The sequence below is a fragment of the Taudactylus pleione genome, unplaced genomic scaffold (assembly GCF_031769625.1).
Source record: "Taudactylus pleione unplaced genomic scaffold, aTauple2 ptg000352l, whole genome shotgun sequence".
Taxonomy (NCBI): Eukaryota; Metazoa; Chordata; class Amphibia; order Anura; family Myobatrachidae; genus Taudactylus; species Taudactylus pleione.
Window position 1 is genome coordinate 4,627,619 of NW_028284753.1, and position 20,140 is coordinate 4,647,758.

The window sequence follows — 20,140 nt, forward strand, 5'->3', positions numbered from 1 at the left end:
AGGTCTTGCCTTAAATCCAAAACACTCTTGTCTCCAGGCTCTGAAACCAAGAAGGACATCATGCATGGATCATCAGCGCTGCAGGCCCATCTCCTCTGATACATCTCTCACTCACAGAAGATGGGAGGAGGGGTGGATCCCTGGATCATGGCCACGCCTTCTCCCATCTTCATTGAGGAGAGATGGAGCGGCGCGCCGGGGTCCAGTGGTAAGGAGTGCATGGCGGAGCGGAGGGGGGCATAGCTAGACCTGTGGGGCCCTGCGGAAATTTTGCTATGGGGCCCCCATACCTCTGGTTACGCCACTGGGTAACAGGGAGTGGCTTCAGACACACAGGCATGTATATATTAGCCACTGCAATCTTGCTTGCACCACAGAGAACCCTATACATGTCAGGAGAGCCGCTCTGTTTGAGACAAGTCATACTTAGGTCCTGATTCAGAGATGGATGGAACTGCAGAGCCAGACACAAGTGACTGTGCAATCCCGTCCATCTAAAATGTAATTGGAAACAGACACCTTCTTGCTGCATCGCCAGTCCCATCAGGTTAGCGTATATTCCAGTGAGGAATGTCCTCAACAATGACTATATAGTATGAAATCTGGTAGACCTGACATTAAAAGATCCCAGGAGAGATTGGAACCTGGGACAAAGCAGTACAAGATGTATGAGCCCAGTAGGCTATGGCACCCTATACCTACTAAAGGTGGAACCTGAAACCAGCCCCTGTATTACTCAGGGATAGAGAAAGGTCAGAATGGAATAAGGAGCCATAAGGATACACTGCCAACAAAGATATATCTGGCAGAACCCATAGAACCGAACAACTATCTGGTAGATTACGCCAAAAGGGAGGCTTCATCCCATCCCTGATGTTAGATCGATGGCTGATGGGGGGATGGCTCTCATCTCCACCGAGGAAGAGGCGTATAGGCCACAGGGAGGATCTGTGTTTCAATGTCCTCCCCGTTGTGCATAAGACCGGTAACAGTAACCGTACACATGGAGAATCTATGTAAAGATAGGCTCAGCAACCCCTGATTGTACAGTACTAACCAAATGGGAGACGGGCAGGTTGCAAGGTAACTCACCGTGAGTAGATCCCCTACACACACACACACATTACTAGATCCCCTCCACACACAAACTTTCACATTCACATTACTAGATCCCCTCCACACACACGCACGCATTCACATTACTAGATCCCCTGCGTACAAACACATTCACATTACTAGATCCCCTACACCAATGGTTCTCAAATTCGGTCGCCGAGACCCCACACAGGTCGCGTTTTCCAGGTCACCCAGCAGGTGCACAGGTGTAGTCATTACTCACTGACACATTTTAAAAGATCCACAGGTGGAGCTAATTATTTCATTTGTGATTCTGAGTTTGAGAACCTGCGAGAGAGACGCACGCACACACACACACTACTAGATCCCCTCCACACACACATTTACATTACTAGATCCCCTACACACGCACATTCACATTACTAGATTCCCCCCCTCTCCTCTCCCATGGCACTGACATCAATAGATTTTGCAGGAGCTACATTGAGCTCTGAAACACTCAGGGGTAAATTTACTAAAGAGAGAGTTTTTAGAAGTGAGTTTTAGAAGAGATGTTGCCCATAGCAACCAATCAGATTCCAGCTATTATCTTCTAGAAGGTGCTAGTTAAATGTTAAGTAGAATCTGATTGTTTGCTATGGGCAACATCTCTTCTAAAACTCACTTCTAAAAACTCTCTTTTTAGTATATTTACACCTCACAGTCTGAAGCAGCTCTTCAGTTCTGCAGCATCGGCTCCTCATCCCTCTGTTATCACTGGCTGGCTAGGGAATGCTGGGAGCATCAGTCTCTCTCAGCAGTCTATCTGTGTTTGGCCGGTGTGTGAGCTGGGAGCAGGGGGAGGCGTCACAGGGCCCAGTAGCAACCGCACTCCTGACTCCCTGCACCAGTGACCCATGGTGAGTACGCCCCTGCATCTTGACGTAGTCAAGCTCAGGCCCCGCCCCTTCACCACCAGACTCGCACATGTGCAGTCCGGATTTTTATATGGGGCAGTGGGAATGAGGGGGATTCAGCCTACTTTGCAGGGTAGCAGGAGCTCCCACCTTAATTCAGGAGGCTATCGCGGAATGCGGGAGTAGGCAACTCTGTATTATACCCACATGGATCCTATCATGGAAATGATGGCACTTACCAGACTTTAAGTAAAGCATAAACAGTGCATTTAATGTCCAAATAGCACAAGTCAGAAACAAAACATATACATACCATGCCAATGTTTCGGTCAAGGCAATGTCATCTAACCAGCATTGTATAAGGCCAACCACAAAAATATATGGCAAACAAAAATATATAGCACAAAAAACAAAGCACTTATTTTATGAACACTTATTTTTCTTTATTACTGCATGCAGCTTTCACTAAGTAAAAGTTGGTATTCATTAGCATTATAATCATTTTTCACCACTAGTGGGCTTTGATGCATGAACTTTTAAGACTAACCCAGTGGTTCCCAAACTTTTTTGAATCACGGTGCCCTAGTGAATCAGCATTCTTTTCACGGTACCCCTAAGCCAAAAGTTTTTTATTGAGAAAAAAATGTAGTAAAGTAGTAAAGTGAAGTAAATTGTGCTACCTGTCGTCCTTAGGTTCAGTTATGTGGTGGTGGACAGGTTTGTGTTCTGTTTGTGCACATATTTACATTACATTGACCATAAAGAATTTGATTTGGTGCTGGACCACCAACCTGAGGCACCCCTGCAAGTGTCCCAAGACACCCCAGGGTGACGCAGCGCACAGTTTGGGAACCACTGGACTAACCTATACTAATATCAGTGGGCTTAACACTTTTCATTATGAACTAATCTCTCCGCAATTCTCTTACAAGAAATGTGCAGGGATAGGTGATAGGAGATGTACATAACTAGTTCAACCAAAGTACTGTGCTGGAGTGGAACATAAAAGAGTGCAAATAGTCCCAATGTACAGTATATGAATGAGAGGTGGTCTGGCGCCCATGTTGCTGTGACATCTGTACCGCCATCCTACCACCTTGGTGTCCACATATGAAAGTTCCAGAAAGACCTGCATGAGTGAAACCCTTCTGGTCATCTTTACTTACACTCATGAACTAGCAAATTTTGTAGCATAAAATTCAGTAATTAAGGGAGTGATTCTGATCTAGAAGCAATTGCATTTGCAATTTCTCTTTCATTCACTAGGGGACACTGGAGCTTATACACTGGGGAATAGGCAGGTGTGTGAGTCGAGCCTGGCACTTTAAATTGTTAAGAAGTGTAGCTGGCTTCTCCCCCTCTATACCCCTCCCGAGTCCAGTTTAGATTTATGCCTCGAGTGAACCGGAGGCACTTGGGCTGTCTCCAGCCACTTTTTTCCGTTATTTTTTTTTTACTTATTTGTTAAAAAAATTTTTGTCCGATGAAGTTCTTCACAGGCAGACTGTTGGCTGCCAAGTCTGCCTGCATCGTTGCGGCCGCCGGAGGGACCCGCCACAGCTGCCTGCTGCTTGTGTCCGGGTCCTTGGCCACAGGGTCACCGGATTCTGGGGACCTGCCACAACTGCCTGCGGCTAGTGTCCGTGTCTAACGGTCCTACAGCGCACCGGCCGCCACATACAGCGGTGAGTACATCCCATCTCCCTTGAATAGCAAAGTAGCGGGTATATTAAAGTCACGGAGACCCCCAGCTCTTTGGCAGGCAGCTCATAGCACAGCATACTTATCAGCGGCGGTGGTAGGAAGCGCTGCACTTCTGCGTTACAGTAGGCTGTCATATCAGCGCACAAGTGCTCCCCTCCTCAACTCGCAGAGCCGCTGGTCTGAAGACCATGAGGTCCTGGGATCGAACCCCGTAGTGCACATCAACTCTTTAAGCTCCCCCCCATGGGGGACGAGCAACAGTATGCGCAATAGCCAGTTACTTTAGGCTGCAGCTAGTATCCGACATTAATACCGCATTAAACTGCACAGCGGGCAGAGCTGGGTGGCGGAGCTAGTGGCGGCTTGGTTAATCCTCGCTCTCCCACTACGGCCGAGGGTTTACACCGCTGTGGGAACCCTCTTCATGGCTGGCCATGCTAAATCAGCTTCATGAGGGGGGTGTCCCCCCCCTCCTCCATTAGGCGTACATTCTGTATACTGATGCCGCCATTGTACTCTACAGGGCACACTCTTACATGAGGGGGTGATTCTGCAGGTTTCTTTTACAGTTTTTATCCGTCTAGTGTAACGCATATCTGTGTCTACATACTGTACTAGCCTGTGCCTCTATCCTCTCTAGTATAGCATTGGGAAAGGCAAAGTTATTCTCTGGCATAGTGGCAGTGCGGATGGTGTAATGATTATCATTTCTGCCTCACAGCATTAGACCTTCTATCTGTGTGAAGTGTGTATGTTCTCACCTTCAGTATCAGATCTACCTCCAGGGTGATAGGTTAAAAGTCTGCCTATGCAGGCTTAAGTGGGGCTACTTTGGACTAGAGGTACTGCCAACGCTTAGCATGCCCAGGTACCCGGGTTCCATTCCTGAAGGTAATTATATTTTAACGCAATGTTAATGTAACTGCATGTATTGTAAAGAGGTTGGTGTCCACAAGCACGCTTAATATCGGAAACTAAGCAGAATAAGGCCGGATTGGATCTTGAATAGATACCGCCTGGGAATACCAGGTGTGATACGTTTAACATCATTGTGCTCTAGTATGGAAAAAGCACGCAGACTGAAACCACCGCTGCTTCCTTCTTATGTCTATTCTCTGTGTACAAATACTTTACTGTTAGCGCATACCATTATAGAAGATTCTGCAAAATCCATACAGTAAGTATGTTGTCTGCCGACAATGGGCCTGAATCAGAGCCACTCGTAAGCGGCAGCTCGTTCGCTCCGAGCGATGTTTGCCCAACTGCGCATGCGTACGGATCATTATACGCATGCGCGAACCAGTCAGTGCGGCCGAAATTCATGTGCTCGCAAAATAGCGAATGCCTGATAATTTGAGTGACAGGATGAGGCGTATGTGGGTGGTAACAGGGCAAGGTGCTTGAAAACGGGGAGTGGAGATCCGATCGCAGGCGTGCTTAAAGGTCAAAACGGGCGTTTTATGGGTGTGCATAATTAAAACAGCAGCGTCATTGACCACGTCACTGGGTTATTTTATAGCCAGAACTGCTCGCAAAATTGTGGTAGCAAAAACCAACCACAAGAATAGCGAGCAGCTCATACCCTGTTCGATGTACTCGATTAATCTAATAAATAGCGGACATGACGTAGGATGCGAGCGGCCAGGGGGCGTAGTTTCCCAAAAAACGACCGCAAGTTTTGTTCGCTCGTTCAGACCTAGAGGCGTGAACAGACCGCAAACAGCGAACGGTTCATTTGAATAGCCACCCCTATTTTCTGGAAGAGCGAGCGCTAATTGCGTCCGGCTCTGAATCAGGCCCAATGTCCGTTGCTGTTAACAGGGTTATGTGTTAGAGTCTAGAGATGTCAGTTTTAACTTGAACTTAACTATTAGCCTAGTGCACAGGTTCTCAAACTCGGTCCTCAGGACCCCAAACAGTGCATGTTTTCCAGGTCTCCTCACAGAATCACAAGTGAAAAAATTAGCTCCACCTGTGGATCTTTTAAAATGTGTCGGTGAGTAAAGAATACACCTGTCCACCTGCTGGGTGACATGGAAAACGTGAACTGTGTGGGGTCCTGAGGACCGAGGGCCTGATTCAGACCCGGACGCTATTTGCGGACGGTCGTTCCAAAAAAGGGGCCGGCTATTTAAATTGAGCGCTCACTCTTTGCAGTTTGTTGACGCCTATATGTCTGAGCGAGCGAGCGAACGAAAAATGCGCTCGATATTTTGTAAAGACGCCACTTTGCCGTTCGCATCACATGTCATCTCCGGTATTTATTAGATTAATCGGGAACATCGGAAGGCATCTGAACTGCTCGCAGTGCTTGTGGTAGGTTTTTCTTACCGCAATCATTGCGAGCAGTTCAGGCTAAAAGACAACCAAGTGACGTGGTCGATGACGCTCCTTTACTAATTATGCACTCCCATTAAACGCCCTTTTCACCGTTTGGCACACCTGCGTTCGGATCTCCACTCCCCTGTTTTCAAGCACCTTCCCCTGTTACCACCCACAAACGGTACATTCTGTCAATCAAATTAGCAGCCCCTCGCTGTTTTGCGAGCGCAAGATTTCCGACCGCAATGACTGGTTTGCGCATGTGCATTATGACCCATACGCATGCGCAGTTGTGCGAACATCGCTCAGAGCGAACGAGCGGCCGTTTACGAACGGCTCTCAATCAGGCCCCGAATTTGAGAAGCACTGGCCTAGTGTACTATGGCTCAATACCTATATGGCCTCTCAGGCAATTAGCTCTCTACTATGGCCTGTCTGTTTTACTCCATCTCACATAAGATTGACAAGGTACGTGTCAATAGGGCAGTATGGTTAGTGTAATGGTTAACACTCCTCTCTCACAGAGCTCAGGTCATGTGTTTAATACCACGGCCCAATCTAGGTGGAGTTGCATACTCCCTGTGCTTGCGTGGAGTTTTCCCGGGTCATTAGTTGTCTTCCCACACTCCACAAATATAACAGGGTGCACCTTACAGGTGCGATGAATTCCATACTTAAAGTATCAGACTACTTTGCAGACATGTTGAGGCCTATGGCCACACCAACCTCAACAGGCGAAATTCACTTACGTTAAAACCCTCAATCCTGGGGGGCGTGGCCTGCTAGCTGATGAGAGCAGACGTGCTTCCTCACAGCTCCCCAGGCCAACTTTAAAAATAGCTAAATTCGGCCGGACTCCATAGTTTGAGCTGGTCCTCTCAGCCCAGGGCGACCATCAGTAGCCCGCTGAACGCCCGCCCGGACTTTTGGGACATCTTGCGGCCCCGGAGCGGCTGAGGCCTAGTACACATCCAGAGGCCCCGACCTCAATTTTGGAGCGCCGCGGAGCGGGGTTGTAGCGGCGGCCGCTGGACAGAGCCGCGACTCCGTTGCACCCTCCGGACCTGCACGGACTGCCCGGACACAAGGATTGACCAGTCTCACTCCCTGGGGGCCCCCAGAAACTCCCGCGAACGGACCCGCGAAATCGCGGGAGGCCGCCATATTACTTATTGCTGTGACGCGGCAAGTCGGACCTGTGACCCCTCAGCATCTTCCAGACCCTCACCGTTAGACGAGACTCAAGGAGAGATAGATAATATCACCAGGGGACCCCCGGAGGTAACCGCAGACGGATCCGCGAATCGCGGGGGGCCGCCATATTGCCAAATAACGCTTACTGCAGCTACCTCATCTTACAGTGCTGACAGGGGACCCAGAGCCATACGGGAGCACTTTTATAATCTCTGGCCCTCTGTAAGGCCAAATTACATCGGGAAACTCACCGATCTGGGGCGAGATCTGGAAGCCAGGGGGACCAGACGTATAGCAGGGTGACTCCAGACCTAAGCCATTCTGAGTCCGGATAATTAAATAGCCCTTAACCCTGTCAACTGGCCGGTATTATCGGGCAGACCCTGAGTTATAGAGGCTTGACCCACCCTAACACCTCACCTGGTTGACTGGAATTACCAGACGGAGACACCCTATATTACATAGCCGCTCCTTGTGTTGAAAACGCTAACGACACTTTCCTAGACATCATCATCGCCTGCATTTTGTGAATTAGCGGCTTCCAACAGCTCAGGAACCTTGGCACACTGTCAAAAGATAATACATTTCTGCCAGAACTACGTCTATGAAACTGATAGGCTACCTTCCAAGTAATAAATACCACTGTTTCGAAATGTTGGCTCATCTCTGCTAATTCCAATTGGACCCTCCGTCGTCCGTCTATATACTGAGTAACAGTATAAGCTTCCATATCTGATATCTAACACATAACAGCGTGCCTCCAGCTCTTTCATGATGGCACCTAAACGCCCAAAGCCTTCGACTGTTCCACAAGTATCGTTCTTCAAAGCGTCTCCCTCCTCACAAACCGATAAAGCAGGCCCATCGTCTAATAAAAGCAGTAAACACCCGTCTGCTTTAGGCACCCCATCTGACGACCCCCCACGAGCTTCCTCCAAACAACTGGAAGTTGCAGATGATGCCCCACTCACAATGGGCTCCATGAGGATGCTCTTGGCTTCCTTTAAGGACGATATTACTTCTGAATTTAAATCAGCTTTGCAATCTTGTCAACGCTCGGTGGACGAGTTGGGGTCCCGCACAGACCATTTGGAGAACAAGTTGGAAGAGGTCGTAAAATCACATAATGAACTGATCAATCTTCATGAAGAGTTACAGTCAGAGGTCATATCCCTGAGGATTAAGACCGCAGACCTGGAAGATAGGTCTAGGCGAAATAATCTCAAGCTTCATGGGATTCCGAAGACAATTCCAAATTCAGAGTTGACAGCACATGTGACGGATTTATTTACGAAACTTCTACCAACTACACAGATATCTGACTTTTTACTGGACCGTGTGCATAGACTAAAAAATTTTAGAACACGTGCGCAATTAGCAGCCCCTCAGACTCCTTAATGCAAAAGAAGTGTCACCATACACTTTACAATAAATACAATCAAAAGATATCACCAAGTGTGTCCAGGAGGCGCTCCTACTAATGTAAAATAGAAATTCTCGATTCAAATGTTTCTCGGTATATCCGTCCACCAGAATTTCTTTATTCCCCGGATAATCACCTCAAAGAACAGATAATGAAATCATAGTGTACTGATGAATTAATTTAAATAATTATGATATTCAATTACCCCAAGAATTGGTCTACCGATTAGAGTAGACAATCAGGCACTGTCAAGGATAATCCTTACGACATAGACTGCAATCTCCTGTAGTTACTTCCAAGGTTCAGGGTTCCAAAACCATCCCACAGGATATACAAAGCATAAAGAAAAGCTCCAATAGTGTATTAACGTTTTATTTATACAGACACCATACAACATAAAAATCAAGTTAAGATGGACCCTTACCAAGTGTAATGGTCTACTAGTGTGACAAAGTAGACAGATCTTACTTTTTGAAACATGGGTGAAAGAAGCCCGGGCGTCCCCAAGAGTCACCAACCATCCACCAGGTAAGGTCCAGAAAATATCCAAATCACCTCTTTGCCAACGCGTTTCGATACATGAAAGTGTGTATCTTTCTCAAGGCATAAGGTAAGAGGTAAAAAAACACCCTCTTTTATACAGCTTCTAATAACATTCACAGTAACACCTAATTCCAGACATAGATTTGCTAATTGCTAAAATCCTATAGTAAAAACCAAAACTCCAGTCCATAATCGGTCCCACCGCATGTTCCTCACAACCCCATTAGAGATTGGCAGGTGTAAATCCATGTGTTTTCATTTGAAGAATTACTGATATACAGGAACAGAACGCGTCCGAGCATTTCCGGTATTCACCGGAAGTTCGTCCGCGCATCCTCTGATCGACTTCTCCACCCGGAAGTCACCTGACATTGCGGGGGATGATGCCCCACTCACAATGGGCTCCATGAGGATGCTCTTGGCTTCCTTTAAGGACGATATTACTTCTGAATTTAAATCAGCTTTGCAATCTTGTCAACGCTCGGTGGACGAGTTGGGGTCCCGCACAGACCATTTGGAGAACAAGTTGGAAGAGGTCGTAAAATCACATAATGAACTGATCAATCTTCATAAAGAGTTACAGTCAGAGGTCACATCCCTGAGGATTAAGACCGCAGACCTGGAAGATAGGTCTAGGCGAAATAATCTCAAACTTCGTGGGATTCCGAAGACAATTCCAAATTCAGAGTGACAGCACATGTGACGGATTTATTTATGAAACTTCTACCAACTACACAGATATCTGACTTTTTACTGGACCATGTGCATAGACTGCCTAAAGCCCGTAATGCTCCTACCGATGTTCTGACGTGAGTACATTTTTTCCACACTAAAGAGGCAATCCTTCGTGCAGCAAGGTCAGCAGATGCTTCCACTATGGGAAAAATCCAAATCTTTGGTGACCTCTCTGCTGCAACGCTAGCATCAAGAAGATCATTTCTGCCAGTCACCAGAGCCCTACAAAAGGCTTCCATCAATTATAGATGGAGCTTCCCCACTAAATTGATAATCAATAGGAATGGCTCTACCACAGTCGTATCGGATCCAGCGGCTGGTATCCAGCTTCTAGTGTCTTGGAATCTAGAAGACATCTCACAGAAGTTACCAAGCAACCTGCATATAAACCAGGAATGGTCTTAACTGTTTTCAGAATGTCTGTATCCTTTCTCATAGCGGTGTACCCACCTAGTGTTGCTATATCTAACTGACTATTCGTTGCATGATGCTCCTTTTTTTTTTTTGTGACACTTTATAATTAGGGCGACTTGCATAGAGGTAGTAAATTATAGAATAGAGCTGCCTTTTCAGTTTAAGCCACAAAATGGAGCATCATGTTCATGTTCCGTTTATTTCACAGTTTGGAACACTGGGTGTGTGCCTATTGCTTTTTTTTTCTTTTTCTCTATATACATCTGAGACCTTTTTCTGTGTTCTCTATTTAAGTGATAGATATAGGTCGTTGTATGTGTTTTCTGTTTCTTTTATATAGACTACTCAAGTATAATGCAAAGTGTTCTGACCCCAGACGGGGGTTAAATGATCTATTGGCCACTCACCCCAATGTACCACCTAAGAAGGTGGTCCCTGATAGATTCTTTATGGAACTATTCATTTTTTGTTATTACTCTGTTTTCTTATCTTTTTTCATTTTTCACCAATTTAACTAGTTTTCAGGTACTTTATATAACCAGCAATCCGTTCTTATCTTTGGTACACTTAGGTTCAGAACAATTAATGCTAAGCAATGTTATAATATTTCCAAATGGTTAAGATATTGGCCCTCATTCAGAGCCGTACGCTCTGAGCAGAGCGCACGCTCTGAATGAAGGCCGGCCTCCATGAAAATGGAGCGTACTTCAGGACGCTCGTATAGCTGTGGGTCACCACCCACAGGCTATACGAGCGTGCATTTTGATGACCGCGATGGTCGAGACCATTGCGACCATCGAAATTGCGAGCCGGAGCCTGCGGTTGAGGTTTTCAACCGCAAGCTCCGGAGTGATTTTGGCTCTATCCCACTAGTGATGTCAGTGGGCCGGCTTCTGACGGGAGGCGTTCCCGTGGGAACGCCCCCGTCAGGGAGGCACGCCCCCGGCACGCCTACCAAAGGGGGCGTGCTGTCAATCAACATCGACAGCACGCCCCCTTTGATCAGACACAACGAGCGAAGGACTTTCCTTCGCTCGTCGCGTCTGGCGCATGCGCACGACGGAGCTCCCTCCGTCGTGCGCATGCTCAGTCCATAACATCGACCCACTTGCGAGCGGACAGCCGCTCGCGAGTGGGTCTGAATCAGGCCCATTGTCTATTAACGTTAAGGGACTCAACTCTCCCAATAAAAGACGACTCGCACTGCGATATTTTGCTAAATGCAAGGCTCATATCATCGCTATGCAAGAAACCCATTTCCAACAATCCACCCCCCCTCAATTTTCTAATTTGAAATTTCCCATTTGCTATACCTCCAATGGTCCTTGCAAAAAAGCTGGAGTGGCAATTCTATTTTCTAATACAAGTAATTTTATCTTAGATAAACAAATAAATGATAAGGAGGGCCGATATCTTATACTTGTAGGTAAATTAGATAATGTTCCAGTGACACTTGCATCAATATATGCTCCAAACACGAAACAAATATCCTTTATTAGGAAATTTTGCACGGCTCTTCAAACATATAAAAAAGGGATTTTACTATTATTGGGAGATTTTAATATTGCTCCGGATCCGCTGTGGGATAAATCCTCATCCAAATCAAAAATTAATCCGCAACCTTCTCAAAATCATTCTCAGAGCTTCAGACGAATCCTTAGTGAATACGAGTTGTATGACGTATGGAGGGCAGGGCATCCAGGTGAGAGGGACTACACCTATTATTCTCAGGTGCACAAATCCTATTCCCGCATTGATCTGGCCTTGGCAGATAAATGGTCCTTACCGTATATTAAACAATCATCAATCCTACCAGTTGCCTGGTCAGATCATGCGGCAATGTCCATAGATTGGGATATCAATAGATTGAGGCCTCCCCCAGGCCCCTGGCGCTTGGGAGAATATCTTCTGACCCATACCGAATCTAAACAAGTAATATCCAATGCCCTATCCCTGTTTCTGGAAACCAACAAACCAGAGGATACTTCCGCGTTTACCTTCTGGTGTTCGCTTAAAGCAGTGCTTAGGGGTTCAGCTATTCAGGCAGCGGCTCGCTTACATAAGGCGTCTATTCTCCAACAAGTAAATATCGAATGTCGACTGGCAGATTTTGATGCTAAACATAAACTTAATCCGAAGGACGACGCAATTTATAGGGAACTACTTAATGTCAGAACAGAATGGAACACTTTGGCTCTTAAAAAAGTCCATCAGACAATGTTTAAGCTACGCCAAAAGTTCTATATTCAGGGAGACTGGGCAGGCCGAATGCTAGCACGAAAGTTAAGGGGGAAAAGAGCAAAAGAAAGTATAAGAATGATTTCCAATATCAAAGGTACCAAAATTACAGATCCCTATGCTATAGCGGAATCCTTTGCGCAGTATTATTCCTCCCTTTACAATCTGAAAGATGACCCTATGACGCCCCAACCCTCACTAACCCAGATAGATGATTTTCTTAGTACAGTGGACCTTCCATCCCTGGACGCTGACGCTTTGACTGCACTAGCTGATCCCTGGTCCGAGGAAGAAATTTTATCAGTTATCAAATCCCTTCCTTTGGATAAGGCTCCGGGACCAGACGGTTATATAAATAATTTTTTTAAATGCTTTCAAGATACTTTGTCTCCCATCTTAGCACACATGTTTAATGATGTTTCATCAGGGGGCTCTTTCCCGAGAGAAATGCTAGAGGCGAGAATAGTAGCATTCCCCAAACCAGGTAAAAATTTGTCCTCTATGGCTAATTACAGGCCAATTGCACTTCTCAATACGGATATTAAAATATTCGACAAACTCTTAGCAAACAGACTTAGGGCCTGATTCAGACCCATTCGCAAGCGGCTGTCCGCTCGCAAGTGGGTCGATGCTATGGACTGAGCATGCGCACGACGGAGGGAGCTCCGTCGTGCGCATGCGCCAGACGCGACGAGCGAAGGAAAGTCCTTCGCTCGTTGTGTCCGATCAAAGGGGGCGTGCTGTCAATGTTGATTGACAGCACGCCCCCTTTGGTGGGCGTGCCGGGGGCGTGCCTCCCTGACGGGGGCGTTCCCACGGGAACGCCTCCCGTCATAAGCCAGCTCTGATAGAACCAAAATCACTCCGGAGCTTGCGGTTGAAAACCTCAACCGCAGGCTCCGACTCGCAATTTCGATGGTCGCAATGGTCTCGACCATCGCGGCCATCACAATGCACGCTCGTATAGCCTGTGGGTGGTGACCCACAGCTATACGAGCGTCCAGGAGGACGCTCCATGAAAATGGAGCCCGGCCCTCATTCAGAGCGTGCGCTCTGCTCAGAGCGTACGGCTCTGAATGAGGGCCTTAATTCACTGCTACCGATTTTAATACATCAAGATCAGGTAGGATTTGTGACAGGGAGGCAGGGACCTGATAATACGAAAAAGGTGATCAATATTATTGAATCTTTCTCCAGTCTTTACCAACCTCTCCTACTACTATCATTAGACGCAGAAAAAGCGTTCGATAGACTGAATTGGAAATATTTAAAAGCAGTATTGGTTACATTTGGAATAAAGGGCAGCTTTCTCACGTCAATACTTGCATTATATTCTTCCCCCTCGGCCAGAGTCTTTGTCAATGGCATACTTTCCACCCCATTTTTTGATTACAAATGGTACGAGACAAGGATGTCCTTTGTCTCCATTGGTGTTTGCTCTGGCGATCGAACCATTGGCAGAAGCCATCAGACAGGACCATAACATCGCAGGCCCAATCCTCTTTGGCAAAATGTACAAAACAAGCCTTTTTGCTGACGACATCCAGCTGACACTAACAGATCCGATTAACTCCCTAGCAGCTCTACATAGTCTGTTGGGAGAATTCTCTGGGGTCTCTTACTATAAGTTAAACTGCTCTAAAACGGAGGCTCTCCCGATTAATTTCCCACAACACTTATTGGCATCCCTTAAAGCGAATTACACATATGCTTGGCAGGATCATTCTATTAAATATTTAGGAATTCATTTAACGGCCACTACTAATAGTCTAATAGCAGCTAATTATCTACCATTGATACGACAACTGTCGTTATTATTTAAGGATTGGATGATGTCCGATATATCATGGATGGGCAGACTTTCTTCCTTAAAAATGGTTGTACTACCAAAGTTATTATATTTTTTTCGACCATTGCCCATATTAATCCCTCAATATGTACTCATTAAAATCCAAAAACTTTTTACTTCCTATATTTGGAAGGATAGGAAACCTAGGCAAGCAAGGAAAATACTGTCCTTACCTAAGACGGAGGGAGGCATGGGATTCCCGGATCTTCGCAAGTACCAAATAGCATCCTAACGAAACTGGATCAGAACTTTTATATACCCCTGCCTATACCTTCTAAATATCCTTCCTATAAACCTCTAAGAATAACGCTAATTTGCGTACGCAGTCTGACCGCAAATAAAGACAGGAGTGGAATCTGTGGTTCCAACGCACAAGTATTATTCAGGTAAAAGTACAGTCAGTTACACGCAATTGATACATACACAATTTAGGCGTAAAAGGAAATATTACAGACCCAAGTACAGTATACATACGCTGCGCCTCCGGACACAGAGATAGACCTCAGACTAGAGACCCTCAGTTCATACAACCTTCAGCATGGACTCCCTAACCAGTATTCGGACACATGTATTTATCCCCCCCAGACTAAAACAGGACAAAGGAGAAATTTCCTGCTGATGTCATTGGTTCCCAGAGGAGAAGCATATGTTACCGCACATTTAACAGGCTGGTTCAAACAGACTCCCCCTGCCTCTAACAGCAGCGGAATCTTTCTAATAACGCCTCCTGTAACATTCCAACAGCTAAACATTTTGTTGCTTGGAAGTTCTGCGATCCGTAACTTGAGTTTGCATGATGCGATCTCTCCACCTGAAGTCTGAACTTGGTGATCCCGTGGAGGGTGACCAGCAGCCCTAGGGTGCACCTAGACATGCTGAGAGCCCCAGTCCATGCAGGTCCCACCCTGCTGGACGCTGCTTTCCAGATGCCCATGCATCACTAGGTCCTAGACCCACAAGGCTCCCCAACATACATACAAACTCCACACTGTTGGGCTGCAGCGAGAATAGCACCCATACCCGCGGTGCGATGAGGCAACAATGTCAACCATCATGCCGTCTTTGTCAGGGCAGCGGATAGAAGCATTTGTAGATGTACCCTGAGTTCCTCATTTACTGTCCAACATTAGTGTCAGTGTCAACTACTCAGCTAGAGGACCTATCAGATAATAAACTGTTAATAATAGATACTACCCTTGCTCTTAGCCAAAAGGCTGAGAAGCTATGCATATTAGCAGAACCTCCTATTCAGTAACCTCTGACAGTGCAACATGAAAACAATATTACAAAGGCAGTTAACACAGCAACAAGGGTACTTAGCCTTCCAGGACCCAGCAGCTGTCTGGGAGAGGAGTTGAATAGCAGGTGAATGTAGCAGTCTCAGCTCATGGAGACACAGCCCTGTTGATCCATGCTGTCTCCTCTGACTGTACCTCTGCAGGAGGGGGAGAGCAGTGCTTGAAGCACCACCCCCTCCAATCTCCACTTTCTCGGTCACCGTGTACTTCCACTTGTCAGGGGAAAACTCAGATTAAGCCCCGTTGATCCGTGCAGTCTGTGGCGTGCGCACTCCTCCTGCATACGTGTGAGGGGAGCCACTGCCAAAACAAGCCTGGCAATAATGCAAGGGAGGCCAGCAGCTACAGGCTCTTTAATCCCAGTTGATCCGGGCATCCCAAACCGTAGCTGCACACACAAGTGCTACTCCCCTGTCTGGGGAAAGCACTTGTGAAGCTCTTAACGAGCTGCCTGTGAGGTGCGCGCTACCGCAATGGAGCCGCCCTCTTCAAACCCGGTAAGATGGCGTCGCCATCTGGGACAGCACTGCCGCCCTGCACCCTCTAAAAGGGTGCGAGCACGCACTGTCCCCGGGTCCAGGTGGTCTCTCAAAGAGACCAGAATGCTCTGTTGGGGGTCCCGGCAATGTGCACCCCACTGCTGCAGCTGCTAATGGTGAGCTGTCTAAGCTCCCGCAGCTGCCTGCATTAAGTAGTGCACAGCTCCTAGCTAGAAATTAAACAAAAATAAATTAGAAAATAATCATAAATAATTACACTACAGAAGGGCTGCGTAGCAGCCCACAAAGATGGTGCCTATCTACTCAGGCACTTAGCGAAGACTGGCATTATGGGATTGCAGGGGGAGGAGCTAGGAGTTAATCTACAGTGTCATTAAGCCCTGCTCCGGCCCAACCGACAATCCCATGGTCCAGTGTCCGCCAGCCTCGATGGAAGAGAAAAAGGGAAAGATATATGCTGACAGCAGAATAGAAAACAGACAGGCAGCACTAGCATTAGTCACATACAATGCAGAAATAACATATAACTGCAAACTGGCACTACAATCAACTACACAGACATATGCTGACCCTGGGGAGAGGTATGCAGGGGGACCAGACCACGCGTTGTCCAGAGGGGGTGTGGCCAGAGGAGAGCAGTTATGGGAAGCCAGACCGCAGTGGAAAGGCGCGCTGAGCTGAGGAGCCGCTTAAACAGGGAAGCTGTCTCCTCTGGCCGATTATTAACCCCGGGACGCTGGTTTCCCGCACCTAATTGCTTGGGACCAGGGGTATTTTGGATATTGGAATATTAAGTATTTTGGAAAATTTGCATACCATAATGAGATATCTTGGGAATGGGACCCAAATCTATACACAGCTTATACACACAGCCTGCAGGTCATTTTATACAATATTTTTAATAATTTTGTGCATCAAAAAAAAGTTTGTGTACATACATGAAATTAATTAATGCTTCATATACACCTTATACACACAGCCTAAAGGTTATTCTATACTATATTATATACCATCAGAAAGCAAATGTTTCTCAATATTTGCATATGGGAGACTCAACCTGTACATATTTTTTTTTGTGGTTATGTCGGAAATGTATCAAACTTTCTAAGGAGTGGAAAAGAGGCAAAGTGGAGGTTGCCCATAGCAACCAATCAGCTTCTGCCTCTTATTTTATAGAATGTACATGTGTCCTCATACACCTTTGTTGCTGTTGCGCCAAACAACCCCTCTTGGTCCGCCAGGTCCCGTGCGACTCTGCAATTGCCGGGTGTCTGTTTTGCATCTTTTTCGTCCAATAATGCAATGTGATGCGACAATGTTGCACCAGGAGACTGTGCTGATTAATTTGATATGCGACACTTGTAGATCTGTGTGCGACTAAGGGCCGGATTCAATTAGCAGCAAAAACGGCCGTTTTCGTAATTAAAAAAAAGACGACAGTTTTTCATTAAAAAACAGGTTAAAACAGAGGTGCGAAAAAAAACAGGCGAAAATAGGCGAAAAAGTCAGGAAATTGCTTCTGTATCCCAAAAAATGGCTGACATACATAGGAAAATAATGTAGAACATAGGAAAATAATTTAGAAGTGTATTATTGGCCGTCAAAAAAGTATTTATGGTACTTAAATTGCGTCAGTTGGCGGTAATTTGCGTATACGAAAAAACATAAAAAAATTATAGAAAGCTATTTTTTTCCCAGGAAATTACTGCTCCACTTCATTTTGGGTTACGTTAAAATGGATGCAAGTATATTTTCGTGTCGTAAAAGCACTTTTAAAAACCATTAAAAAAGCGCCTGCTGCAACCAAGTGTGATGTTTAAAACACTTGACGCATCCATATCGACCCCCTAAATACCAGACCCAATACGTTAAACCCATTTTCAACTTTTTTATTTCTCCAAAAATGTAACCGGTTGTTTATCGCCAAATTACGCAACTTTAAAAAAAAAATATAGGGTTATTTATCATTAGGGGGATGTCCAAATGGTTCTGAAAGAAATCCCCAAATTTTTAGTCAAAAATAGGTATTTTGCTTTTTTTTTCTCCTGGTCGTTATCGTTCAAATCGTTTAATTTTTTGGTCCCTACCAATTCACCATCGACTATCGATGCACGGCCACGTATGGACGATAGTGACATTGTCCATCGGCCGTGCTTGTAGGTCAACTTGCTCGATATCGAGCAGGTTACTATAGGGATCCGCGATCGTTGATAGCGGGTAGCTATAGTCGTCGGTGAGTTGGTGGTGTGCTGGATGATCGATATCGATCATCCATCACACCAGGGAGGGTACAGGACGATCAGCCAGCAATATCGTATTGCTGGCTGATCGCTACATGTGTATGCACCATTAGGTGGAGAAAACTTTTCGACTGTTTATTGGCGAAAATCTAACTTTATTGGCAAAAATCTGACGATTTCACTGGCGAAGAAAATGGCCAATTTTGCCGCTAATTGAATCTGGCCCTAAGTGTGAATCTGTACACAAAATGCTACAATGTAGCAGTCATGGCTTATTTCCACTCAAAGTTCCAAGTTTGTATACACACTCAGTCGCACACAGATATACAAGTGTCGCATATCAAATTAATCATCACAGTCTCCTAGTGCGTCCTAGTCACATCACATTGTGACTAAGACGCATTTTTAAGTGAAAAAGATGCCTGGTGCTACCAGAGTTGCACAGGATCACTCTCACCAGGCATCTCGAGCCAACATGGCGTATTGAAGCTTGATGTATGAGGACACATCTGCTCTTTATAAATGCTAGCTAGAAGCTGATTGGTGACTATGGGAAACTTCTCCACGTGTCCTCTTCTCCATTCTTTAGGTTTGATACATTTCCACCATATTGCAAATAATAGCTGTAGTTGGACCAAAACTAAATATAGTATTTGCGTGAATGTCTAATCAGTAAACCGTGCACATATTGGGACCATGCGTGTATTGATGTGGATTTGCCAAAATGCTTGCTCACAGCTGGCCCAATTAAGAGTTCTCCACGCTCTGACATATTAATCACTGAGTTTTGCTAGCAGATTGGCTGAGTGCTTGATATATTCGAGTGGAGAACTCTCATTGGGCCTGCAGTGAGCAAGCATCTTGACAAAATGTTCCTCATCACACAAGTGATCTGTCTTTTATGGATGGGACCATAGCTGCTGACTCTCTCCAGCTACTTTTCACTACAAATATTCTCAGGGTCGGACAGCGGTACAGGGGAAATCCTCGGTGGGCCCCACTGCCTGAGTTCCCCATTTATTCCTCTAGGGCAGGGATGGGGAACCTCAGGCCCAGGGGCCATATAAGGCCCCTGGAATCATTTGGTCTGGCCCTTAAAGCATTTTTCTGCTAACCTCATCTGGCTAGAATGGCACCCTGCAGTCAGAATCTATGCAGCAGTGCCGCCTGGAGTGTCCTTAGGATGCTTCAGATGGTCACACTGCTGCCCTTACAGCTCCCCGAAGCATCATCTGGATGCTCCGGGCATTGCTGTAATCACCGGCGATTGTGGTATCGTCTGCGTGTGACATCACACAGAAGGGGCGTGATCTGCACCGGGCCCGCGAATAGTGTTCTATATATCAAAATGGCCATCGGCAGAAAAAAGGTTCCCCACCCCTGCTCTAGGGATCCGGTTCCAGCCCATGCACTTAAGTTATATAATGTTACCCATGGAAAAACTTAGGTGCTCTTGCCAGTCAAAGTGGGTGGTAATGACACAGTTCTGTCCCCTCTTTTATAAAGAGCCATGCTCTGTGCATATCCTCTCTAATGTTTGACCAAGTCCCTCTGTGATGGCTGGCCACACCCTTTCAGTTTGGGCCCCTTGCACTGCATTCCATTGTGGGCCCTTCATGCCCCTTTCTGACACTGGATATTCTTTCCTCTGTCGCACTGTCAATAGTGCAGGAGCCTCAGATCACCCTGCACTGATACACATCAACA

The 20,140-nt window shown here is 46.2% G+C and overlaps 1 long non-coding RNA gene and 1 other non-coding gene across 2 annotated transcripts in view; both read right to left on the minus strand.

Moving 5' to 3' along the window:
• Positions 1-20,140, minus strand: part of LOC148508628 (uncharacterized) — a 67,841-nt gene that overhangs the window by 24,993 nt on the left and 22,708 nt on the right. The gene's annotated exons all lie outside the window — the stretch shown is intronic.
• Positions 15,433-15,621, minus strand: LOC148508629 (U2 spliceosomal RNA). Its single transcript, XR_015869573.1, has one exon. It is a non-coding gene; the product is annotated as a U2 spliceosomal RNA (small nuclear RNA).